The sequence below is a fragment of the Eupeodes corollae genome, chromosome 2 (assembly GCF_945859685.1).
Source record: "Eupeodes corollae chromosome 2, idEupCoro1.1, whole genome shotgun sequence".
NCBI lineage: Eukaryota > Metazoa > Arthropoda > Insecta > Diptera > Syrphidae > Eupeodes > Eupeodes corollae.
The window spans coordinates 43,247,374-43,274,682 of NC_079148.1; the positions used below are offsets into that span (position 1 = coordinate 43,247,374).

General features: G+C 27.6%; 1 protein-coding gene across 8 annotated transcripts in view; it reads left to right on the forward strand.

The window, feature by feature from the left end:
- The window catches only part of LOC129947736 (neuronal PAS domain-containing protein 2-like), a 179,299-nt gene that overhangs the window by 50,690 nt on the left and 101,300 nt on the right, over nt 1–27,309 (forward strand). Inside the window, exons 1-2 of one of the 8 annotated variants that reach the window (XR_008781754.1) lie at nt 4,496–4,821; nt 5,638–6,870. The exons of 4 other annotated variants lie outside the window; for them this stretch is intronic. The gene's annotated coding sequence lies outside the window, so the exon portion shown is untranslated. Of the gene's footprint in view, nt 1–4,495; nt 4,822–4,851; nt 6,871–27,309 lie in introns of those variants that run through there. 3 more of the 8 variants (XM_056058404.1, XM_056058405.1, XM_056058406.1) reach the window with 3 other exon arrangements.

The window sequence follows — 27,309 nt, forward strand, 5'->3', positions numbered from 1 at the left end:
AATTTAAACGAAACAAACTTCTATTTTTAGAAAAGGTCCAAAAACACTTTATTCAATTCTCTTTGACAAATAAAATGCTGATTCATTAAATTGACCTCAATGTACTTTAATTTATTTAAAAAAAAAACAACCCACAAAATATAATCAATAAATTAATAAGACTTTCACATTTTAACATAATATTAAAATACTTGATTTCAAATTACTGATGTTAATATTTGTATAATAAACATTAAATAATTCACTCACAAATATTTGTTAAAATAATTATTTTGTTAAAACATTAAATTGTTTTTAATTTAGATGCTCCATTACAAGTAATGAGCCAAATGTTCAAAAATAAAATGATAACATGTCTTTATTTATTGCGACTTATTGAATATTATTTTCGAGATTCCCTGGAAGCTTATCAAAGAATTCGATAATTATAAAGAAGATAAAATACCAATTTATTACTAATCGTTTTTGGTAGTGGTTACCGAAATTCAAAATAAAGCTTCAGAAAATAACAATGCAATTTTTTAGTACTTATAAAATCTTAAAATTTTTAAAATTATACAAAATTTTACAAAATCAATGAAGTAATATTGTTTTACAAATGTTTAGTTTTGTATTCACAATCTTAATGATTTTTGTTTTTAATTTGAATTTGTATACCATATTTCGTAGGAAATCGATAAGGCTTAGAGTAAAAAACAATTAAAATCTAAAAAAGTCTAAGATGCGACCAACCCTGATGACTTCCCACCCCTCCTGTCGATTTATTTTGCTTAAAACTTTAACAAAATATTCATATCAATATTTTGTGTGAGATAAATAATTAGGAGTCAATATCTTTCTTTGTTCTTCTAATACTTGAGTCCAAAACCATTTCTTATAAGGTTTTTGTTATTTTTTAATGTTTTCGTGTTTTGAAAAAAATGTTGTTGGTTGAATTTTTCTTAAAAATTAACTAAGATTTTTATACCAATTATCTGAATATCGAAAAAATCATTTTCTATAACACGAAGTAAGTTTGATGAGAATATTTTTAATTTTTAAAAAGATACTGAAGTCGAAAATCATTTTTTACCAACTTGAAGTATTGTTTAAAAAAAACAGTCAATTCTATTTATCTCAAAATTTTACTTGATTGCAAAAGCTTTATTTTTTGTTGCATACAACTATTTTGGAGATAAAATTTTTTTTTTTCGTATAATATTCGATGTGACAATTATGTTTTCAGTCAGTTTTTTATTTAATAAAAAAAGACGTTAATTGATTTTTTTTAATTTTATCGGTTTGATATCAATCCATATTATATAATATAAAATTTAATTCAAGTCGCTGGGGTTATTATTTCGTCAGATATTATCAACATTTTTAAATTAAAAATAAATAAATTAAGTGGTGCTATAGTCCGTTGAAGCTCGGGCCCAGTGCCTTACAACTAGTTACTTTTCAAATAGCTATTATTTAAAAACCATCCACTCAACTTCTATCTTTGGAAGCCCTTTTTCCATTTTGCAGTTTTATTAACTGCATAACAAAATTTGAAGTCGATATCTATACAGGTTCTTGAGATATGGACGACGAAAAAAGCACACAAAGATATTTCTGTAAAAATCTTTTACATACATTTTAGTGACCTTGAAACGTATAGAAAAGTCAACATTTTTAATCCGACAAATCGAACCGATTATGGGAAGTTAAAAATGGACCTTATAAACAGTTTTATACCAATTTAAAAACATAGAATTTGAATTACCAATTTTATGAAATATAACAATTTTAAAGCAGAACAAATTTTAGGCACAGATTTATCTAGAAACTTGAATGAGAAAATTAAAACAAAAATAGAACAATAATAAAGATTTTAAAGGAGTTAAGAAAACTAATAATATCTTCTGAATAGTTTTATTTTCAAAAAATTGTATAGAAAACTTTAGTCTACTGTTTTTCTTTTATTAAAACAAAAATTAAAAAAACGATTGCCCTTAAAAATCGAAAATTTTAAGAAATAATAATAACTATTGACATCAGCTGTTGTTAATATTTGAACTTTTTGTTTAAGTAATTACATTTTTTTTAGAAAACAAAATCAAATTTGTTTCGAATATCTCGCATGAGTTTCAGTTATTGATTGAATACTTTTCCAAGTTCTTTGAATGATAATTTGAATTTTTACAAACAAATATCAAGTCTTAAAGCACACAAGTGAAAAGTTGTATCAGTGTCGATAACGTCCAGCGACTTACTTACAGTTCTGTGTGAACTAGGGCCTCACCCAACAAACTTTTCCATCTAGCTCGGTTCCAGCCGCTTATCAAACATAAAATAGTTCTTTTTACGAATTGGAAAAGGAAATCGTAAAAAAAATTGTTTTTTGGAACGAAAATCCTTATTTTTCAAAGAATTTTAAAATTGGTCGAAAACGTAGCCTTATATTTCCACTTGAGAATTTTTAGCTCTTACTAAAAATTGAATGATAAACGTTTCAAAAACGCATTAAAATTGTTATTTCCTACAAAGTCATGAGCATTTTGTCGCATCTCGTAAAATCAAAGCCACTTTTGGGTCGTCCTCAAGCAGCTTCTCGGCCAGCATCACTTAAATTGGTCAAAAACTTAACCTATTAGGACACGTAAGTGATGTTAACTAGAAATGTTGCTGCTGGTAACCGTTAGAGTTGATGAAAACCAAGGTTAATTGATTCTTTATCGTATTTTGTAAAAAAACTTACATAAATCTTAATGCTTTTAAAGTTAACTTAACACAAGATTTCAAGCCGGTCAATTACCAGCAACGACGAACCCTCACTGATTGCAGCTTTAAAATTTTTCAAAATAATACAATAGCTGTTACGTTTCTAAAAATGAGTGTCACCTACAGACTTTTTTCTTAGAAGCCAAGTAAATGAAAGATAAGATCTTACAAAATAAAACTTCTAATTTTAAAACTCTATATTAATTACGTATCAAAATTGTCTATACTTACGACACTTATGAACCTTCTTCAATAAAAAATATTTATTTATGAGCTTTTAAAATTCGTTTTCGAAGAAGACAGCATAGATATTTATAATTCATAAAATTTCATGTACTTAAATTGATTTTTCAGCACTTCCTGCCCGGAATATAAATTGATTTCCCTTCCTTCAGTTTAGAACCCCGTACCCTTTTTCTTAAAAATACAAGTTTTTATTTTCTAAAATGTTCTCATTACAAAATGTATCTACATATGTAGGTACCTATATTATTTATTTGTATGTATGTAAATAAAATAACAAACTAAAAAGCTCTCTTCTGTACAAAAATAAATAAAACAATATCTATCCCCAACAGAGCTTTTTAAAATCATCAAGCTAAGAGGAAAAAGAAGTTAAGGATCTAAAATATACAAATATGTATATTTCTACATAAACGTACATATATCTATCTATCTATTATACGAGTATCTAACAAAGTATAAAAATAGATAAAAAATAAATCCAACCACTTGTTTATCCTCTCTCTTTCGTATGTACAAAAAGAAAACTTTAAAGCACACCACTTACAAAAACAAAACAAAAAATCACTCTTATAAGGATGGAACTATTCTACATACTTCTACTTCAATTTTACTCATGAATAAATTATTCAATATACAAAAACAAAAATGGACGATGAAGACAAATTAATTTGCAACGCTGAGAGTTTATTCAACAGGGAACAACTACAACTCTAATCATGTTAAATTCATCTTACTTAAACTTAAACCTAATACTGAATACTCTCTCTGGTCTCTAATCTCTACAAAAGCTTTTCTCTTTATTTTGTTTATTAATTTCTTTTGATTTTCTACAGAAATATCTCATATATCCCTCCCGCTTCCATTTTAATAAATCTGCACAAAACAAAAATAAGAACTTGCTGCAGAAGGGTTAAAAGAACACTTGTAGATTCTCACATGAGCTTTTTATCGAGTTGAATGAGCGCCAATTTACTGCCAGTCGCAGACTTTAATAATACAAAAAAGTTCAAATTTAATTAGAACTTATTTTACATTTTCTGCGCATATTATAAAGATACGTTTGCCGTCACGTCTCGCCGTCATTTTCGCGGCGCGTCGTCGTCGCTCCCTAAAATCGTGACCTACACTCAGAAAAAAATTGTATCTGTAACTGCTGCTATCAATCTTTCTTAAATTCTCTTCTTTTTTTTCTCTCTCGCTGTTGTTGTTGTTCTTTAAAAAGAGAGCAACTACCTGCAAAGTCCAATAATAAAATTAGCTTTTAGTAACAACTCGAGCACAGCCTCTAATATCACATCCGTAAAACTTGTCATTGTGACTGTGAGTGATGATTATAAACCTTTAAGAAGAAATACTAAGAAAAACATATCTTTAAAATTCCCACAGTAATGTTGGAGAGCATCAAAGAGCGTGAAAAATTCTCTACAGACCGACCTTCATTTCATATCAAAAATTCAAGAGCAAGACTAAAAGTAAGAGTATGAAAAATAGTAATAACCCACCAGCCACCAACGACGAACTGAACTGAAACTGATATATGTATAAGGGCGGGCGGAAAAGATGGGCGGAGAAGGCACAGCAACAAATACCAGTACCTATACATTTTACAGATACTTTTCGACACCAACAACAAAATAAGCAACAACAAAATTCAAATAATTTTTCGACGACACTCCGTCAGTCATTTGAAGCCGCTTTTCAATTCAGTATACAAATTGAAATTCTACGGGCAACTGTAGCACGAAAACAAGGTCGGTCTTTTGTCAGTATTGTAGACATTTAATTTATTTTTTTTCTTCGGAGAGTTTCATTGAGATACTATAGCGCAATGTATAATTTAGATATATCTTTTATAGGATCAAATATTTTGGGATATATTTTTTTATCTACATTTTATTTAGTTCCTATATTTCTAGATAGTTTTGTTTTTTGAATTTTCTTGTGGATTAAAGTAAAATTTTGAACTTTGACGGATGCGACGTTAAATTAATTTCGGTTTTGCGGAAAGAACTTTGCTTTTTTCGGAAAAAATTGTTGCTTTTTGGTTTTGATTTATTTTTGTTTGTTTTTTGATTTTATTGTTGGCTGATTTTTTGCGCGAAAGTGGCGCTTTTCTATAGATAAAGAGAGCGGTACGGAGTGCGGTAATTAGCTTGCCACGATACGGTGCGATAAAGTGTCAATCTTTTCGGTATTTTTTCGTCTTCTTCTGGCTGTGTGTTTTTTTTTTTTAATTTTAAGTTTGTATATTTTTTCCTTGTCTTTTTTTGTATATTTTTCGTTTTTTTTTGTATAATTTGTTTAAAGAGACCGAGAGAGTTTTGTTTTTCGTCGTCGTCGTCTTCTGATATTATACCTAGTGATTTTTTGGTCGCAAAATATTCGTAGTCGTTGTCGTCGTCGTCGTAGTTGTTGGTATCATATTTTTTTGTTAACGTTGTGCATTTTGTTTAATTTAACAAAACAACACAATAAATAAAAAATATAATAAAAGAAAAAATGTATATATACATATACACTTCGATATGTTAAATGAATGTGTGTATATTTTGTTTGTGTGTTTTTGTGTAACAATAAAAAATAAAACACATGTGCGTTATGATTACGTTTGCTAATCAAGGTCTTTTTCCCTGTTTTTTTTTCTAGTTTTGAAAATGTAACAAATTCTTTTTTAAAGTGCGATTTTTTCCCAAAAATAAAAATATAAATTTAAATACAGTGTACCTACATAATTCCCAAAAGAAATATAAAAAAGATCTAATTAAAAAATATCAAAAAACAAAAGAATATATATAGAAATGTTTTATGTACAAAAAAATCAACAACGTCATAAATTTAAACTCATTAGTTATGAATTATTATCTTAATTAGAAACCAACAAAATCTACTATCTAAACAATAAATCTACCTTATTAATAAAAAAACCGGCTTGTACCGTCCCAGCTTTATCGACGAATTTCTTTAAACAAAATAAAAATACCAAGTATACACCAAACAAAAAGAAAAAATAATTATGACCAAAAATCTTAAGATAAAATAGTTTTAATTATAAACAAAACAAGAGAATAAATATAAATAAAAAAGTTTTTAATGATGTCAAACAAATTATGTGAATTAAATTATTTTAAATGTGTGGATGTGAATTAGATAAATTTACATAGAACTTTTTTTCATATATAAGAAAAAAACAAAAAATTGAGTGTGATTTTAAATAAATACATTTTTTAATAAATTTAAATATATTTCCATGTGTAAGAAAGTAAATAGGAGTGTGTGTTAAAAAAAAATATAATGTGTTTTAAATAAACTAAGTGTTAAAAATTAAAAAATATATATGTATAAATGTTTCATAATTTTAAAAATAAAATTCGTTGTAACAAGAAAATGAGTGCATTAAAACGTAATTATTACCAAAAAATTGTGATGATGATGATTTTCTTATAAGAAAATATAAAAATCAACAGCAACAAAAGAGTTTCAAATTCAATTCCTTTTTATTTTTTAATAAAAATCCAAAAAAAACCAACGTAAAACTTAAAACTAAGCACAAGCATTTATTTAAGCTTAATAAAATAAAATTATTCAACACATCAACAACTGGTTTCAAAAATATATACCTTAACTTTTTAATGTTTAAAATAAAAGAAATATTTATTAATTATATACAAATAAAATAAATATTCATTAAAGAAATTTATACAAACAAATAAAATAAATATTCTATGCAAAATTAGAACCAAAAAAAAAACTAAAACAATAGCAAAAATAGTTTTTGTTTTTTGTTAACAAAATGAAAGCTGAAAAATAAAATCCAAAATTCAGGAATAAATAAAAATTAATACAAAATAAAAAAATATAAAACAAAAAAACCAAAAAAAGGTGAGGAACCAGTTTATCTTCTTCTCTTCTCTCATTTTTGTCTCTATATTCAAAATTAAGAGATTCTTTTTTCTTTTTAATTTATAATGAATAGAGACAAGTTTTTTTTTTTGTTTTTTGTTTTAAACAAAATATTTTTGAAAGCAATACATTCATCGGCAATTTTCAAGATTGTGTGGGTTTTTGTGTATAAACGTATAAACAAAACAAAACAAAACAACAATTAAAAACAAAAACAAAAAATACACCTGTTGTTGACAAGTTCTTTAGCTTTTGTTCTTAACATTATTATTTTAATTAAATGCAACAAAAACAAGTAAACAAAAAAAAATGTTATAAAATATAAAACTCAAGTATCGTTTAATTAACGTATTTTATACTTTTTAAAAGAAATATATACTATATTATAAATTAATCACTTCGAATTGAAGAGGTGTTGATATTTTGTTTTTGTTTTTATGATCTTTAAGTTTTCTATTGTTAGTAATAATTATATTTTAAATGACTACTTACTACTTTGTGACTGGTTTGATTAAGTTTTCTTTTGATTAGTCGTCATACTGTATTTAAATTAATTCGTTGTGTTCGTTTTTGTATTTTTTTTTAATTAATTTTTGATTTTGGTTTTTGTTTAAAGAAAAAAAAACCTGAAATGTTAATGAAACAATATGATTTATAATCGATTTTTGGTTAGGTTAGGTTAAGATATTAAACATTTTATTTTAGGCAGTCAACTTTTTGAGCTTTTTGAGATGTTTGACTTCATAACTGTTTAAGGTTAAATATTTGTATTTTTTTATACGTCTTTAATTAAAATATTTAAAAAGATCACAAGGGTTTTGCTTATGGTTGACACACTTTGTTAGGTAAACATTGTTTTTTATTTATAAATTAAAAAAAGGTTGTTTTAGTAAGAAAGATAGCATTGAAAATAAAAGTTTAAAATAGGATTTGATAACAATAAAATAAAATTATTCCGGGATAAACATCATAGTCATATTAGTAACTTTTTTTTGTTAGTGCCCTTGATTTTGTTTTGAAAAACAAATCGTTGTTATTTGAAATGAAACAAATGTTTTACGATCTTATAGAATACATTTTTAATAACGTCGTAGTATTTTATATGAAAAAGTAAATTTTACTTACTTTCTTCATCTGTTACCTTTAGTGGCGCTACAGTCTGGGACGGATCTGGAATTTTACCAACATGCATCTCCAGCCAGCTCAGTCCCAGTTGTCTCTAGTTTTGCAGATATAGTTTGTTAAGTTAATCCCCCACCTGTGAGCGCCATCTGAGAAACGATCTGCCTTTATTGCACCATCCCTCGGTTTCGATTCGAAGACCTTCAGGGTTGGAGCATCGATATCCGTTCGCTCTACATGACCTAATTACAATTTTACTCTTTTGACTATATCATCGCTGTACAGACTTTATCGTTTGTCGTTGTATCTTCGCTATACAGAAGGGAACAAAAGTCATCCCTAGAATTTTTCACTTTAATCATCTTTAGACGTCCCCATTTTGCCTTGACATGGTTCAAGCCTCAGCGCTAAAAATGATAACCAGGATAATGAGTGTCTTATAGGGAGCGACATTAGTTGAAAGAGTACCTTACAACTTCATTTCCATCTAGGTCCGAAGAAGTGATTTTTTTATTGTTTTATTTTAGCGCTGGTTTAGTTGTCTGAATTTATAAGCAGACAAAGTTTTTAACTACTTCAAATTTATAGCTGTCCATTTTGACTTTTTGCACAAGACGTCCATGTCCTTTTTGCCGTCATTGATCACTAAGCCCAATTTCTCCGCTTCTGTCATAATGCTTAAAAATGAATTTAGCTTCATGGTCTTTAGAAAAATGTCGGGTTAGCTTTTTTAAGAGTGAGTAGAGGTACCGGTTTTGAATAAATATTGTTTTATAAATAATAAAAATATCAAAATTTACAAAAAGGAATTTCAAATAAATGTAATAACTTAATTTCTTTAGCCAATAAAGAAATAATGCTAACAATGACGTTTATTAAATTTTGTGAAAGTCATTTTTTAAAGTACAAACAAAGACTATTTTTAAGCTCCAATATTGTAAAAACAAAGAATGGTATTAACTTCCGAAAAAATGTAATCTAAACGAAGATTGGATTTTTTTTACGACTTGTAAATTTATCGAAGAAAATTTGAATTCACGGTTTATCTTACAAAATATAAAAACTTATTAAAAATAGAGAAGCAGTGAAAATATTTACTTCAAACTTCTAAAAAAACCGTTAGCAAAAAGAAATTATTACTTACAAAAATATTAAAATTTTGACAATTCTTGACGTTTCAAGATCCCTAGAAAATGTATTCAATTGTTTAGGGAGACGTTTATGTGTACCTTTTTTCATCGACCACATTAGAAGAACCTTTAGAAACGTTCAAAAGATGCAGAAATCACTTACAAAATAATTAAGTGGGTGTTTTTTTCTTACTATATCAATTTAAAAACAGTGCAAAATTTAGCTGACCCAAATATCTCTCGAAAAAATATCGTTAGCGACTTCAATACAATTTTTTCCTATACATTAGAGCTTGATACCAAATTAGATTTAATTCGAAAAAAATGCAAGTAATGTTAGTTTTAATGATTTTTAAAACCGTAGAAATTAAAAAAAAAAAACAAATTTCCCATCAAATATCATTCGAAAAAAATACATACATACATAAATCCCTTCGAGTTTCTGGTAACGATTTAAAAAATTATTACTTTAATTTTTACTAAAATCTTTCTTTAAAAAATAAGTATCTTGATAAAATATTGCACAAAATTGGTAAAAAGTGTGATTTGACGTTAACGTAAAATAATGTTCTAAGGAAAATTCAATGAGTTTTTTTTTTTAAAGGCTTAAGTACTTTAAAAAATACTACTAATAGTTTTAAGAAATTATTTTTGGACTAAACATGTCGGGATTAAAAACAGATATTGAAATCACAAATTTTATCACATGCAAAATTTTGTTGTTAACTTTCAGTAATTTTTTTTAACTTCCCATAGGAAGTTATTGTAATGGGCCCGATTTGTCAAATTGAAAATTTTGACATTTCTCGACGTTTCAAGGTCCCTAGAGTCGAAATAAAAGATTTTTAGAAAGATGTCTGTGCGTGCGTGTGTACGTACGTTTGTACGTCCGTACGTCCGTACGTTCGCGACGTTTTTTTTTTGTCGTCCATAGCTCAAGATCCAGAAGAGATATTGACTTCAAATAAATTTTATTATACAGATAATAAGGCAGAAAGATGCAGAAAGGGCTCGCAAGAAAATTGCGTGGGTGGTTTTTTTACCATAGCAGTTTGAAAAAAAGGTGAAAATTTTGGTTAACCTTAAATATATTACGAACCAAAAACACTAGAGACTTGAATTAAATTTTATATAATATATTGTAATGTGATACCAAACAGGTATATTTTTTGAAAAAAATCAATATAACGGTTTTTTTATAAATCAATAAAACTGAAAAAAAAAATTTGTCACCTTCAAAATTTTACGACTGAAATATGATTTCATCTCTAAAACAATTTTGTGCAACGAAGAATAATGTTTTTGACATCTGATAAAATTTTGAGAAAAATCTAATTGACAGTTTTTTTTACAAAAAATAAAAACCTAAAAAAAAATGTATAAAAGTTGGTAAAAATTGATTTTCGACTCAAATATCTTTTCAAAACTTTGAAATATTGGCTTTAATTTACTTTTAAATTTCAAAAAATCTTGTTGTCAACATTCAATTAAAGTTTGAAAAAAATCGATTTGACAGTTTTTGTACAAAAAATTAAAAACCGAAAAAAAAAATTAACAAAAGTTCGTAAATAATGATTTTCGACTTAAATATCTTTTAAGAACTTTGAAATAATAGGTTCTTACTAATTTTTTCTTATAAGAAATATTGTTTTCAACATTAGGACAAATTTTGAGAAAAATCAAATTGACAGTTTTTTTACAAAAAAATAAAACCTGAAAAAAAATGTATAAAAGTTGGTAAAAATTGATTTTCGACTCAAATATCTCTTCAAAAATTTTAAATATTGGCTTCAAACTAATTTTATCTTATAAGAAAAATTGTTTTCACCATTTGGTAAAATTTTTATAAAACTCGAATTGACAGTTTTTTTACAAAAAATAAAACTCTAAAAAAAACAATACTAAAACTTGGTAAAAATTTACTTTCGGCTCAAATAGCTTTTCAAAAATTAAAAAAAAACTTATCTTATTTCACAGAAAATATTGTTTTCAATATTAAGTAATTTTTATATAAAAATCCAACAGTCCTTTTTTTCATAAAAAATAAAATCTACAAAAAATAGGGCGCAAATTTTGTAAAAATACATATAGACAAACTTTTAAGCAAGACAAATCGACAGACGGGATGGGAAGTTATCAGTGTGGGTCGCATCCCAGCCTCTTTTTTTAAATCCAACAAACCTCTTCTTTACAAATCACGAAAACCTACAAAAACAATTGCAACAAAAATGATAAAAAATGGTTTTCGACAATTACATTCAGATAAAAGAACGATTTTTAAAAATCTTAGTATTTCTCAATTGTCCATCGTTTTATGGTCAAGCTCTTCACATCTGATTATTAAATAATATCTCATGGGGTTACATTTGTATTCCTATAATATTCAATCCAAAAGTCGCGACTGCCTAGACTTCTATCACAACCATATTTGAAACCAGTGAAGCGTAGGAGTCAAGATGCAATACATTTGAAGTGGTTTCGCTCTCTTTTTCAATTTTGGGTAAAGTTGTATTTTTGATGGACTTTTTTTCAGAAACGCGGCCATTAAATGATGGAGTTTCTATGTGCCTCCAGGCTTTGTTTACATTTTTTTTGTTGATGAGAAAATATACCGAGTTAATTTTTTATAATTCAAATTTAATAATTTCATTTAAATATTTTTGAAAATCCTTTCTTAAGATCCTGATGTTAATATTTTAAAAATAAAATTTGATAACTCTTCTCGTTATTAAGATATGTTACTTATGTCTAAAAAAGTTATTTCGAACGTATCTAGATACAAAATCTCGTACAGAAATCTTTCTAAAAATGATGAACTTAAAGAATTTGTAATGCGGAAATTTGTAAACTGAACAAATCTGACTAATTATGCAAATAGCTCATTAAAGAATGTTAAAATTGTGTTAGAACTATTTCTTACCTAAAATAACTAGAACCACTACTTCATGTCTTTTGATTTGCTCTATCAAGTTAAGAGCGAAATTTTTTTATAGTGGACTTACCTTCGCTCCTCTTGAATTAGGTTAGGTTAGTTTAGGTAAAAATGGAAAAATTAAATATAAATTATAAAATGGGAAATAAATAAATGTTTAAAATATTGACACGTGATGAGGTATCATTTAAAGTTGTTTTTGATTGTTCGTCTAAATGTAAACCTGACTTTTTTCGTAGCTTGCTTTATTTATTTATCTTCAACAAATAAGATATCATCTAACTCTTTGTTCAACGAACCGAAAATGGTAGAACAACATCTGTCAATTGATGCATTTCAAAGATATATCTAAATACATATGAAAATGTTTTAACGACCTTAATGTTTTGTTTTATTGTTTTTCTTTTTTAAATAAAAAAATGCACGTGGGAAATCTCTATTATCATAATCAAATATTGCGTCTGCAAGTAAATTATACTTTATCTTTTTAATAAAACACAAAATAAAAAAATATGTTGAATTGGGTTTCGTGAAAATATAATAATTATTTAACAAACGTGCCTCATTATGAACGTGTTAAAATGTGTTTGTTTTATTTTTAAGTTTTGAGTTCAGTAATCTTTTGATAAATATACATATTTACATATAAATTTATATGGTTTTTGTATTTTATTGTTTAAATAAACATGCATATATGAATATATAGCTTAACATCGTTTTATATATATATATTTTTTGTCAATGTTTCATATTAACTTACTCTGAGAGATCTGATAACCAGATCAAAAACGAAGGTGTAAACAAAACACCGCATCAAGTTTAAAAGTTTAAAAGATCAGTCTCAGTTTAAGCAATTCTGCATGATTGCTGTGTAAGGGCTTCTGATTACTTTGCACAAAATAATCATCGAGCCTTTTGTCAAAGATATTATAAAAGAAAAACAAGTTGGAAAAGGGTTAAAAGTTGATACATATGAATTTATTAGAGCCAACATTATATTGATTGTTTCACTTTTTAGATTAATTTAATTTATTTAATTGGGGAACTTGATTTTGTCTTTAAAAGAAATAATTTTCAATAACTTTTGAATATGAGTTTTTGCCCTTCTACTTCATACTTATGATAAAACAGACAAGTTCACAAAGGTTTCATTAAGAGCACAAGTAAATTAATTGCTTAAAAGAATTTTCTTATTGCATAGGTTTGATTTGCTGATGTCGTCTACATTCTTGACCTATAAAACAACTCACCTCACTTTTTCCATTTTTGTTATTTTAATTTAATTTCTATGTAAAAAGATGCTTAGTTTTACGTATAGGTATATTTTAACTACCCTAATTTTAAGCAAAATATTTAACCTATATGGTTTGAGATTATCATTTGAAGGCGTATCGTAGATCTTCTGTTAACAATAGTAGCTGACCTAGGAAAATTTGTGCTGTCCCTTTATGGAAATGTAAACATATGTGGGAGACAAAAAACAAACAAACCATAAATGTTAACAGACTAAAAGGGGTACTGCTTGTGTTTACAATAAAATAAAATAGAAAATAATTACGTAAACGCCACAGTGAACAATAGTGTTTTTGTTTTAGTTTTAAAAATAATACAATCAAATTGAAATGATAATAAACATATTATTGAAAACAAATCTTACTTGAATTTTTTGTACATAAGTTAGAAGTCATTTCAACAGAACATAATTTTGATTCGAAATTAAAGAAAAAGGAACTGGGATGGAGAAGAACATAGGTTTTAAAAAATTACTTAAATGCCATGATCAAGAAATATAATTTCATAATGGGGATGTGTTCCAAAAAAAACTCAAGTAAATGCACATGCATTAAAAACACTAAGCTGATATTCCTTCAGCTTAATTATAGCAAGGTGTAAGCAGTCTTAGTGAACTTTGCAATATATCGCTAATGCATCTCTTCATTGAGTTGTCATTCGAACAACATCAACCTAAAATTGGCCAAACCTTAATTGAGGTGCAGAACAATATTCCGGCCAAATTCCCCAAATATTGAAATTCTTTTTATGAATTAATTCAAAAGACGTATTTACTAGAGAATCAGGCAAGGTTTTGATATTGACATTGACATCATCAAATCAATTATTAAACTCAAACACCGTCGTTAAGTTATTTGCCTCAATCTTTTGTACCGTTATTTTAACCGACCCTGTTTTTTTGAAATAGCAAGTTGGATTCCTACTTTCTTCTTTAAGTGCCCATTATTTTACCCTTGAGACCAATTTAGGCCATACTTTGAAGTATAGAGGTTCATTTTATAGCCGTACTACACGAATGTCTAATGCCTTGTCACGCTATACCTTTCCCTGTCTTTACAATGTTCAAGAATTCAAAATCAATGTACACCGGCACCTCGTTTCCAACACTTCCATCTTTTCATTCTTACACTAGTTCTTTGGCATATTTATTTAGCGCTGATTGAAAAACAAATGTCAATTGATGACAATTTCAAAAGTGACAGCTTTCGAAATAGTGGGATTTTTTAAAATTTAAACTCTTATTGTCATCGGGTTTTTCACTATGTCAGTTAAGTACAAAGACTTTATATTTGTTTCGCCATATTTTAATCTATATTCTACAATCATTTTTATTTAGACAAACAGATTTTAAACCTTTTCAACTTTTCGTTTAAAAAATGAATGCCACTATGTTTTAACCGATTTATTAAGATGTCAAAGCCCTTTTAGCAAGTGTTAAGCTAAAAATAGGATTTTACTTGTTTTAAAAAATTTTAGCATCGCAGTTAAAATAATTGAATGTATTCTTTTACTTTAAATAGATCAATTAATTAATATGTTTTCTGAGTTTCTGACATTTGAAATACAAATTAACAATAGACCCGTTTCACAAATTTAGTTTTTTTTTTTTTTGTACTAAATGCCATTATTTATTACTTGTTTAGACGCAACGTTTAAAGAATAAGCAGAGGATTAAAGTTTTTGAAGATCTAGAAATTATTTATGACAGTTTACAGAAATGCCTAAAATTTGTTGTCAATAACTTTCCTAGTTTTTATATTATATACATACATAGAGTAGTAATTATTTTTTTTATTTTGTCCATATCAACCTCTTAAGCTGTCCTCTTAGTATTTCCTTGAGTTACATACCTTAAAATAACAAAAAAAATCTTCAAAATTATTTTGTTTCTACTTCATTTATTTCTATCAACACCTGACATGTTTAGCCTTTTCTCTAAATAGAATCATTAAATCCAAATACTCTTGTGTATATTCTGTAATCCAATAATTACTGAGTAACATCATATTTCAAAAACAAATCATTCAACATTGAGGATATTACATTTCAATCAGGAATTCCAGTTTGTAGTAAGTTCATTAACCACCTCAACTGTTTCAAAGATCAGAAAACTGCACTCATGCTGTTATTACAAGTTGTTAGTTAGTTTTAGTAGGTACTAATAACTCCTATTTCGTGACCTTTTTAGTTTTATAATCAATAATTTCCATAGACTTATTGATTTCTATTATTTCAAATGACTTTGCAGTTTTAATTGCTGTGATAATGAAAGAGTCTTATTTTATTGTCAACATTTAACCCTGAATTCTAGTGAATTTTCAGATGACTTCATCAATATTACCTAAATACTACAAATTGCTGTGTATGTACATATATATTTTTCTTTCTATTAAAACATCATTTTTTCTTATTGGATGAAATCAATCCGTAGTTACATAGTTGTAGATACTTATATTAATAATTGTTTTCGTTTATCGTAATTTAATACCCAGAAAAGAAAAAATAACAATTCGAAAATTAATATGTCAACAAACTACATGCCCATTCAAAAGCTTTTTTGTTTAAGTTCATCGAGTGTTGAAATAAAAACCCGTTTAATCAGGTATTAATAATATTATATTAAATTTAAATGTACGAAATTGATTAAAAAAATATAATCTCATAAAAAGTTCACACACCAAACCAACAAAAAAAAACCGAAAAAAATAACAAAAAAAAAGAACAAGGTCAATAAGCCATCATATCTGATTTGAGATAAAATTTAATGACGAAAAGTCAACACATTGGATTGAATTGATAATAAAATTTGAGAATAAAATTAAGTACAAGAAATATTTTCATTTATTTAAAAGTTATTGAATTTACTAAGGAAATGTCTAGCAGGTATTAGTGACTAAGTTTTTCCATTTTTGTTTAACTTTGAATGTTGTTAAGCTGAGAAGCACTAAATTTTTAATAAATATGACTTTTCAGTAAAAATAAACTTTTAAAACATAACAAAAAATTGTCTTTTTTGAAATGATGTGTTTTTGGTTTCGAAATCATACAATAACCTCACTACTAACAAAATTTTACAAATTTCATTCCAATAAAAGGTTTCGTTTTGATATTATATTAAAATTGGTTAGATCTTAAGTAAAATAATAAACATTTATTTTATTGTAAAAAAAGAGGTATACATTAACATTAACGGTTGCGGTTACCAATTTGCACGTTTGTAGATGTATGTCCTCGATAAGTTTATTTATTGAATTTAAGAAATCTTGAATTCTGTATTATACTGTATGATACTGAATGATCATAATGCTGTATGGTTAAAATACTTTATTTCAAAATATTAAAATATTGTACATTTAAAGTACTGTATCACAAAATGATGTATTATCGAAATACTGTATAATACTGGAAGTATTGATAGATGGAAGAATCTGTTGTCAAAATTCTATATTTTGAAATGCTGTTAATAAGCTGAGAAATAAAACTGTTTTTGGAGATGTAAAAATGTGCTCACTTAATATACAGAATTTTAAAATACAGAAGTTAAAGATACACTTTGGTTGTATGATTGTTTTGAGATACAATATTATCAATACATTATTATGATCCATAAAATATTTGGGGTAAAAATCCAGAGCATTCTTGCAGACTGTATCTTTAACGTAGATCTAAAGAAAAAAATGTCTAACGGTCTTAAATCACAAGATTTCGGTATGGTCAGCTGTGAATTGAGAAATAGCAATCAGGAAATTTTTAACCGCACTGTTGAAGCGTGTATTCTTTTCCATCTTTAGTTACAAATTGGTATTTGCTTTTTAAATTTCAAAAGATGATAACTTTAAAGTGACAAAATTGAAAAAAGAGTTTTTTTTTTTTAATGAAGAACTTCCAGCATTGAATATCAAAATAAATACTCTTATTATTATTTTGAACTGTATTTAATTTGATACACTGGTATACCGCACGGTTGCCTGTTGTCTCCAAATCTTTTTCTTTTATATTTTCTTTAATAACGACCGGTTGGTTGTAAGTTTTCTTTACAAGTCTTTCGATTACTAAGTCAATTTAAAAATGTCATATACAATAAAAAAATAGTGAAATCAATAATTTTGTAAACTTTTTATTATTAAAAATTAACTCTCTATATCTTCAATACTTTTAATCAATATAAGTCTTATGATCAACATTAACGAATCTGCTCTAAATTTCTCCAAAAAAATTATATTGAATGTTTTTTTTTTTTTAATATTATCATTTTTCTTTTGAAACATACGAAAACATCAACTAAACAATTGTATAAACAAATTCTGAATCAAACAAAAAATTTAACATATGTGGCTTAGAATTCATTCAAATATTAAATTTAATGAAAAACAACCTTTATCAGTGAATATACCTAATTAAGACAAATTTGTATTTATTTTTGACTTGTTTTTTTCTTTCATCTTATTTTGAGTTATAATAACGTTTACTTGATTTCCCCGAACCAGGTGTTCTGATATTCGATCAATTTTATAAATATTTTTTTTTTTTAAATATTTTGAATCAATTTCGAAACAGTTCTTTATTATTTTTGAAAGAAAGATACATAGTTTACCTTCTGTTGAAGAATGGTAATATTTATTTAACTATTGGAAAGATTTGTTTTATTTCACTTTATGCTGTATTTTTATATTTTAAAATTTTCAGCTAAAATAATAGTGAAATGGTAAAATATGATCGTAATGTAGAAAACAGCTAATATCATAAATAATAGGCGTATTTCTTGTTTGTATTAAACAAGGACACAATTGTTTTAGTAATGTTTTTGCCTTCCGCCATCGATCTATGAGCAGTAACATAAATGTTTATAACCGCCGAGTTTTGTTTAATTTGTATAAGGGTTTTTATTTCTTGACATCGAAAACAAAAAATAAAGTTTAGGCTATTGGCATAAAATTTTAACAATAATATCATTCATCACATACTGAAAAATTCATAGTAAATTATTGTTCTTGCACATTTCTTGTGGTATCTTTGCCATAACTTGAGTACTGTTAGTTTTCAAAATGACCAAATCTTAAAGGTTCTTCGTGAAAGATACGATCTTTTGAGTAGCCCGACAGAAAAAAATGGAACATACTCAAAGCGCCTGACGTTGACTGAAAATTAATATCACCAAAACCTGAAATTAGCTATAAAGAAACATACCACTAAATTTGTGTGTACAGGTATAAGGATATCAGTAAAATGAACACTTTCTTCAAATGTCTCCAAAATTTTACCAATTACTTGTGTAGTCTATCAGTTATGACGACAATAATTGTCTCGTAGTGGACGAAAAGTTTGGCTACTAGTGAATAACCACTTACTAAGTTTTAATAATGCTAACGCGATGTTTGATAGTTTAACAAGCCATTATTGTAAATAGCAAACAACGAAGTAATATTATGACATTTGCAATGGCAGCTGAGTTTGACAGGTGTTGAATGTCAACTTTACCTACTTAAAACAACGAAATAAATTACTCTTCTCAATCTTCAGAGACATCGACACTTTCCAAGAAACGTTGTTTCATAACTTTAAACAAAATCATCAAATTCAGCTAGCAGTTTTTATACTCGTAGTATCAGCTTTCTTTAATTTCAATGGTACAACTTTGAAAATGTTTGTAAAGCCTATTTTGGGATTCTTTAGTAACAACAACTAGAAGTTGATTACAACTACTTCGTATTGTTTTTTTAAACAATTTAAAAAGGCCATTAATTGATTGAATTAATAGCTACGTAGTTTTCTTAAGTAAATATTTTGCATGTACTTATCAAATTAATCTTCTATAAGATTAGAATAAGAATTTAAAAATAATGTATTTGTTATTCTCAAAAAGTCTTACTACATATTTTTGTTGTTGTGTTCTTAAAAATAACTTCAAATTTGTGTTTACTAATAATGATTATCTACACCTTACATTAATGTAGTCTCGTAAATGTATCGGTCGCCAGTCTGTCAAAGTAATAAAATAATTTAAGTATCCTTAACTTTAGAAGAAAAAAAAATAGTAATAAAAACAAAAAACCCAACAACTGATAAAACATTCATGTCAGCATTAATTCCACAGCAACAACACTTTTGCAGAACTATACAACATGGTTACTAATTGAATTCACTACCTTACCTACTCTTATTACTTTTATGGTTGTTTTTGTTTTTGTTTTTTGGACTTCAAACAAGCAATTCAAATAAATTGTTCCAACTCATACTAAGTCTCTATAATTTGAGTACAAATTAAAATGTAAATTTTATAACATTTAACAAAACAAAAAAAAATCAAATTGCATAAACATTCATTCTTCCAGGTGGAAATAGTATAGGTTAGGTACGTTTACTAAAAGAAAATAAATTATTAATGTTTTTTTGTTCACACTCTTGGTCAAACAAAACACAACAATTTAGTTTAGAAACAAGAAGGGACTTTTTTAAGGAAATGGTAAACCTAGATAACTAAAACATGACCATTCGTTTAAAATTGTGTAAAAATTGAGTTCCAATTCACCTTTTAAACTAAACCTATTTACCTACATATAAATATTCTGAGAAATATGTAGGCCTTTAATTTATATGTACATACAGATATATTTCTTTATGGGAACCAATTTTAGTGCATTAATTTTTCTTACAGTTTAATCGGTCCGTTCGAATAAATTTGTTGTTTTAATTTGCAATTTATTGCCACAGAGGGTCTTACTTCTGGAACAGATTCGAACAGTCAAAGCTCTCTTTTCGTATGATTTTTGATATCTGACAGGTCTGAAAATTTGGGAGATGATACTTGAGATTTGTGTTGATTTTGAGGCACTTATTGAATGTGAATGAATTTATAGATATTAAAATCAAAATTTGTGACTTTTTAAAATTTTTCACACTCTTACAAAAAAAAAACACTACAATTTTAAAGATGAACTTAAGACCACCGTTGAGCAAAGTCATTAGTACATAATGCAGAAATTATGCTATTTTTACTTGCGATTAATTTTAATTTCTTCAAAGTAAGGAAGTTGACATTTTTCAGCTTCAAAAATATTAGCAGATTTTTTGTACACACATTGTGAAAAACTGCTGGTGTACCTTTGATTTAAAAAAATAGTTTTTGAATATTATTATAGACATGTTCTTTATTTTAACAAAGAAGCTAATTTAACTTTTTGTAGTTTACAAATTTTAAATAAATACAAATAAATAAGGTGGCGCAACAGTCCATGAAAAACCATGGCCTAGTGATTACAATTCTCAACCATTTCTGTGTGCGAGTAATGTTGTCAGAAATGGAAGGGACCTACAGTTTATATGCGGAATCCGAACGGCTAATTTGAGAAAGCTCTTTTTCATGAAAAGAATTACTCTTGGAAGATTTGTCAATTAACGGCAAAAGGCAGTACCCGTGAAAAATAAGTTAGGTGGCAAAGGCAGGGATCGAACCCAAGACCCCTGGCATGACAGTCTAACGCACTAACAAATCTTAGGGTTCTGAATTTCTGAGATTTCAGAGTAATAAGTCTGTTTCACATATTTATTGTTTTGTTTCTTGTTTGTTTCTTTCACAAACTGTCACTGATTAGACGTGTTCAGATGCATCGTTTAATAATAACAAGCACTTCAATTGTTATTAATGGAAACAAATGTGTGTTATTGCCAATAAGCTGATAAATATTTTGAAAATTGCTAACTAAACATTTGGTTGGCAACATTTATCTCAGAAACTGTTGACATTTTCGACTTGAATTGCTATAAAGAATATTGACTTGACAGATCGAAGCTGTTATTTAAATTGATATCATGATTTCGGACAGTTTTAAGTATGAAATTTGTATCATTGTGAAACTTAATGCGAATAATAACGGTTTACTTCCATTTTAGATAAAGAATAACAATATAAATAAAAGATAGCGCCGCGCTGTAATCACTGTCACAAGCCGATAGATGGATTTATAAGTAGTTGACTTAGGCTATTCACAATATGACGGGTGCCTTTCTCGAAAGAGGAAATTTAAAGGAGACCAAGTTCTTAACCCAAAAATTGAAATGATTCCCCCTAAAATTCTATTCTTATACAAGCGGATTTAGTTAGCAAGCCAATCATTGGAAGTTTTTTCACAATGTGAGTATTTTGGAAAAATGTTTTAATTGTTTTTTGCGCAGTCAGAAAACAAAGCGCAAAAACGATCTGCTAATTTTGATTGCATTTAAATAAGTCACATTGAAATTTAAGCTTATTTGTTACTGTACCACTCTGAAGTTTGTGTGAAGACGTAAAATACGGAATTCAGGAAATTTGACGGGGCCCTTGTATTTTATAAAATTTACTATAACCTTCAGAAAAACAGTGTTCTTGACAAAACTAAAAAAACTTCCTTTAAATACTATGAAAAATTTGAATAAAATGATTCGTATGATTTTGGCTTCAAAACATATTTCATCACAAAATATCGTTGTCTACATTTGGTAAAATTTTAAGAAAATTCAATAAACGTTTTTTTATTAAGTTTCTTAAACTTAAATAGAAAGTTATCATCCCTTTTTAAAAATGTATACAAAACACGACAAATGATTTATTGTTTAATAAATCATTTTCAAAACTATACATTCATTTATCTTAAAAACGGTTAAGCAAAATATCTTTAATTGTTATTTTGCTTTCACATCTTTTCAAACTTATGTCAATAAATACAAATCAAATATAAACATAAAATTTATAAAAAAAAATTATGTTAAAACTGCTTTAAATTTTACCTAAGTTATATTAAAAGCAAATAATTAATCTCAAAGTCACATTAATTAAAAAAAAAGTGAGAGCCTTTAGAGTTCAAAGCTTATCTTTTATCTTTAGGCATATAAAAATAAAGATAAGAGCTTTTCGAGATATGTTGTCGGTATTTGCTTAAACTCAAGAATGTGTGTCTACTCTAATTATTATTATAATAGTTAAGATAAAGCCTCAGCACGATGCCAAAGAATCTTATGACTCTCATTCAATTTATGATATTTATTTTTTCTAAAATTCTATAGATTTTTCTTAAGTGCATTAATAAAATCTTACCTTTAAATCGCGTGCAGAATATAAAATATAGTGACGCAAAAAGTGTTCTCATTCATTTTATCTTACGTATAATTAATTTATGATTCCTTTAAATTAAAAAAATAATACTAATTTCCTTTTCACGCACAGAATCCAATCTGAAAAAGAGTCTTCTTACTGTCGTCGTAGTGCAGGTAATATATACTCGTATACACATCCATTCGAGTTATATTTATTAATAAGCACTCATAATAATTCCCTATGAACGTATACCTCTCAAACTATAATCAATTAAATTAATATTTATTTGAAATCGTATAAATCCACAATGTGCATGAGTTGAGTATGGTATAATATTGACATTTTGCAACAATGTAAAATGCATGCTGATAAGCTCTGTCACCTTTCAAATGTAAACGGTCAAATATTTACTTAACGGTTAAGCGATTAGAATATAAATCATTTAATTGTCAAGTAGTTGTTCTTACATTGTATAAGACTGACTTGAGCTGTCATAATAATAATTATATTGTTCCTATATACATTTTTATACACATATGTAAGTGGATTGTGAATTTAATGATGGCTATATCAAGACTCTAGTAATATAACGTATATGTTGTGTAGAATGACAAGGGCTATTTGATTGTTGACGTTTGGAGAGTTGATTTGAAGTCTTTATAATATTATGCCTTTAATATAAATATTTTACAATAAACCACAAGTAGGTATAGTGGGTACTTGTACTTACCTGCCTACTGAAGAGAATATTGTTGTATACACAGTAATTTAATTGACAAGCTTTAAGTGATAAGGCTCTATCGATACTTGTCGATGTTATCAGCTGCCTTTTGTTGTCCAAGTTTGTTGGTTAGAGGGTTGTTTTTTTGTTTTGATGAATATTTACTTAGATGGCGCACAACAAAGCCTTTGGTGATGAGAGCTTGATGTGACAATTGGTAGGTTTAAGAGATGTAGGCAAATTTGTAAAAACAGATAAGTTGTGTTATTGTGTAAAGCTGAGAACGCTCAACTTATACTCGTAGGTAATTATCAATTGATGTTTGAATTAAGAATTGGTCATTTCATCATAAGACTCTTATACTGGGACATTGTTTACCTTATATATATATATTATTCGAATTCATTTGTAATATTGATTTCTTTATATCCATTTCCTGTTTGGATATGGACTTAGTGAAAAATAGTTTCATAAGTGTATCAATAATCGATAAATTAATTGTATAACCATAAAACACAATTATTGTGTATAAACAATTTTTATAGCTTCAATTGTATAATTATATCGTGAACAATTTGAATTGTTGTTAATCTTTTTTATCATAAAATAAAATTACACCTGTCGCACCATTTCAAGAAACACAATGCAAAAAGTTCATTTGCCTTGTCAGCCAGTACTGCCACCGACCGCCGCCGTATGTCACCTTTGCAGTGTCAGCACCGCGCGCCGCTCCGCCGCCGTCGCGTCGCCGACTTTGATGACTAATTTCAATAAAAAAGATTATCGCAACAGCTTCAATATAAGTATAGCTGTTTATTTTATGTGAGCCGTAATTTGTACGATATCAAAACAAATGTCAATGTCTTAATCAAAAGAACAGCATTTAGTGTGAAATGTTCAGAATTATACAAAAGTGACGGATATAAATGGATATGTAAATAAATTTGATTAAATCTTTAGAGAGATATTTATAGTTTTTAAGTCTCAAATTATCCCTTAAATTAATATCCTTACATTTCCTCTTTTGTTTTTGAGAACCACTTTCTTAAAAGAGATTTATGATTTGGATTAAGAAACCTAGGGCAGATAAGTGTAATCATTTTTCTTTTGGGTACCACTAAGATAAGTATTTCCATGGAAATACAGAGAATTTAAGGTTTTGCATTAAAAAATATACCTTATTCTTGGTAAATTTAAGTATTGTGTATTTTGTTTTGACATCACTGCGAAAAAGTTTATCATTTTCGAGGATTACTTCCCTTCGATGGTTTCAATGAAAATGAAAGAGAGAATAGTTCAAATGGCATCGACCATCTTAAACCCGCTATTACAAATTTCTGAAGTCTATCCAAAACCAGTTGTTGGGAGTTGGGAGAAATGATCTGGGTAATACAAGTCCTACATGTGACATAAATAAGATACGCCATTATTATTTGTTGATATATATATTTTGACACTCTCTAAAAAAAAGACTAATAGTCAATAGGTCTAATAAAATTTTTCAAGAAATTCCAACATCGTCACAGGTGATGAATTATATATTAATGCCAATGAACTTGTAACTAAACAAATCGATTACATAAGTGTTTCACAGTGTCCACAGAAAGTTCTTAACGATGGGTTGTCCAGTGTCTACCTTAAAGCCTTTATTTGAAGTCTAACGAAAAAATTGTACAAGCTAATAGAAGCTTAGATAATGTTTAGAGGTCTCTTAAGCATTATCAGTTCACCAAAAACGCTTAAAACAATTGCAATGATGACCTTGGAAAATATCGTATGGTGAAAGACAAACAAATCATTCAAATGAAATATTTGTGTGTTTTCATGAAATATAAAGAGCAACCCTTAATTTCATTGAATGACGACAGTTATAAAAATTAGAGTAAAATTGAAAAATAGCAACAATGGTAGAAAAATAATCATATTTTATTGACAAGATATTTCTTTTCTAATTTAAAAGAAAAATAGAGGCTGGGATGCGACCCACACTGATAACTTTCCATTCCGTCTCTCAATTCGTCTTGAATAAAATCTTAACAAAATATTTATATTTTGTGTGATAAAAATAATTTCAAGTCAATAACTTTCTTTTATTCTCCTAATCCTTGAGCCGAAAACTATTTCTTATCATTTTTGTTGGTTTTCGTGTTTTTTTTTTTTAAAGCAAGTTGTCAATTGAATTTTTCTAAAAGGTTTACTAAAAACTACCATCATTATTTTGCATATGATAAAATATTTTGGTTTCAAAATCTTTTTCTGCTAACGAGATCCTTAGTCGAAAACTAATTTTTAATTATTTTTATTCGCATTTAATGAAAATTTTGTATTTTTTAAATAAATTAATACAGAGTTGATTTTTCTATATTAACAAAAAAATTTAGCATGAAAACAATTTGAAGTCAATATCTTGATTTATTCACGAAATATCGGGAATTACACACCAATTTTAATTTGTATGAAAAAATTGACTTGGATTTTTATAAAAAATTTACTGAATGTCAAAAATAATACAATATTTTCGATAAGATGAAATTAGTTTGAAGTTAATTCCTTTAATTTTTAAAAAGACTATCAATTCGATTTTTTTTTTAATTTTAGCAGATGTCAAAAACGATATTCTCCGTTGCGTAGAATTTTGTTTGGGCATAAAGTCATTTCTTATTGGTAAAATTTGTTCATTTTTTTAATTTATAAAAAGACGTTCATTGACTTGTTTTCAAAATTATATTTATTTATTGGTTCGTGACATATTTTGGGTTAACCAAAATTTAACGTTTTTTTTACAATTGCTCACTCAATTGTTTAAAAACTCTTTTCTGCTATTATTGTCGGTATAACAGAAATTTTTTGAAATCGATATCTCTACTGGAAATTGAGCTATGGACAACAAAAAAAGCTTCTCGAAAGTACAGACATACGGACTTACGAACGCACGCACACATAAACATCTCTCTAAGTATCTTTTATTTGGATTCTAGATACCTTGAAATTTTTTATATTTAATACTATGTTTCACTTGTAGCGTATGCAGAACCCGTGGCGTGATGATTATTGGTCTTGGGTTCAATACGAGCCTGTGTCACCTAAAAGTTTTTTTATTCAATGGTTTCAACTGTAGGTCCCCTCCATCCCTAACATTCTTTGTCACTAGGCCCTGATCCTCTATGGATTTTTGCGTCACCTATTTTAGCATGATATTGTTACCAATTGCAAATACCTAAACAATTTGACTGCGGCATGGTTTGACCCGAGCGAATCCTCTTTGCTGATTTTTTTTTGTCGAAAAGGTTCATTTTACTCTACATTACTTATGTATATCAGTTTTTAATTTTACTAATATTTTGTTTTTGACTAAAAAAATGATTATCGCGTAGTCGACGGCAGCGTCATTATATATTTGGTGGCCCGACAGTCCGTTGAGAATTAGGGCCTAGTGACTTACAACTCTCAACCATGTGTGCGAGTAGTAATGTTGTCAGAGATGGAAGGGACCTAAAGTTTATATGCCGAATCCGAACGGCTAATTTGAGAAAGCACTTTTTCATGACAAGAGTTACTCTTGGAGAAGTTGACAATTCTACGCAAGAGGCCGTACCCGTGAAAAGACTTAAGATGTCATAGGCAAGGATCGAACTGGCATGACAGTCCAACGCACTAACCATCATGCCACGGGACGGCAGCATCATAGTATGGCGTTTTTCCTGGATGCATGGTGTGCGGAGGCACTGGAAGTGGTCAGTAATAAACATGTTGTCGACGATGCTGTGACTTGCACCACATAGAACAAATACGTCAGCAGTCAAATTATTAAACAGTATTTTTATAAAACCTCACAGTTTAAATTTAGGTACAAATACTCATCTTGCTTTCAATATCTTCACTCAAGCCCTTACAATTTTGACCAATCTCTTTTGTGTAGGAATTTGTTATTTTTCAATTATCTTTTACGTAGACAGTTATAAAATTATGATTATTTTAATTTCGTTTTTGCAACAAATTTACATCTAATTGATTAATGCAAACTTGAATCTATGTAATAAACATGGGTCAAAAATATATTCGAAACCTAACACAGCCAACAAATATTTGTATCCAATGTAGCAACTCATTTCATATTCTGGCCTTCAAACCCATTTTAAACCTCAGAGGG